At 41.9% G+C, this 620-nt stretch overlaps 1 protein-coding gene across 1 annotated transcript in view; it reads left to right on the top strand.

Annotated features, from left to right (window-relative positions):
* LOC106013844 overlaps positions 1 to 620 on the top strand; it is a 5,640-nt gene that overhangs the window by 973 nt on the left and 4,047 nt on the right. The gene's annotated exons all lie outside the window — the stretch shown is intronic.

Raw genomic sequence — 620 nt, 5'->3', positions numbered from 1 at the left:
TATTTCTTACCCTACTCTCCCTCTCTTTCCCTGTTATTTCTTACCTTATCTATGCTTTCAAAGTCGTACCTCTCTACTCTCCCTCTCTTTCCCTGTTATTTCTTACCCTACTCTCCCTCTCTTTCCCTGTTATTTCTTACTCTACTCTCCCTCTCTTTCCCTGTTATTTCTTACCTTATCTATTTTTCGAAAGTGTTTCCCTCTGTTGTGTCTTACGTTATCTGTTAATTATACTAGATAGCATTTGTACAGCGCACATCCCCGCTCAACAGCCAGCATTTCTTGGCATGTGCTTCTTCTTGACTCCCCCTCTGTTGGTTTTTCTTGTCTTTACTTACAAGTCTTACTTCTTTACTGTCCCTCTGTGTCTCACTTCTTGACTCCCCCTCTTTAGTTTTTCTTGTCTGTACTTACAAGTCTTACTTCTTGACTCCCCCTCTGTGTCTTACTTCTTGTCTCCCCCTCTGTTGGTTTTTCTTGTCTGTACTTACAAGTTTTACTTCTTGACTCCCCCTCTGTGTCTTACTTCTTGTCTCCCCCTCTGTTGGTTTTTCTTGTCTGTACTTACAAGTTTTACTTCTTGACTCCCCCTCTGTGTCTTACTTCTTGTCTCCCCCTCT

The sequence above is a fragment of the Aplysia californica genome, unplaced genomic scaffold, assembly GCF_000002075.1.
Source record: "Aplysia californica isolate F4 #8 unplaced genomic scaffold, AplCal3.0 scaffold01363, whole genome shotgun sequence".
Taxonomy (NCBI): Eukaryota; Metazoa; Mollusca; class Gastropoda; order Aplysiida; family Aplysiidae; genus Aplysia; species Aplysia californica.
This window is presented reverse-complemented; position numbering and strand designations above follow the sequence as displayed.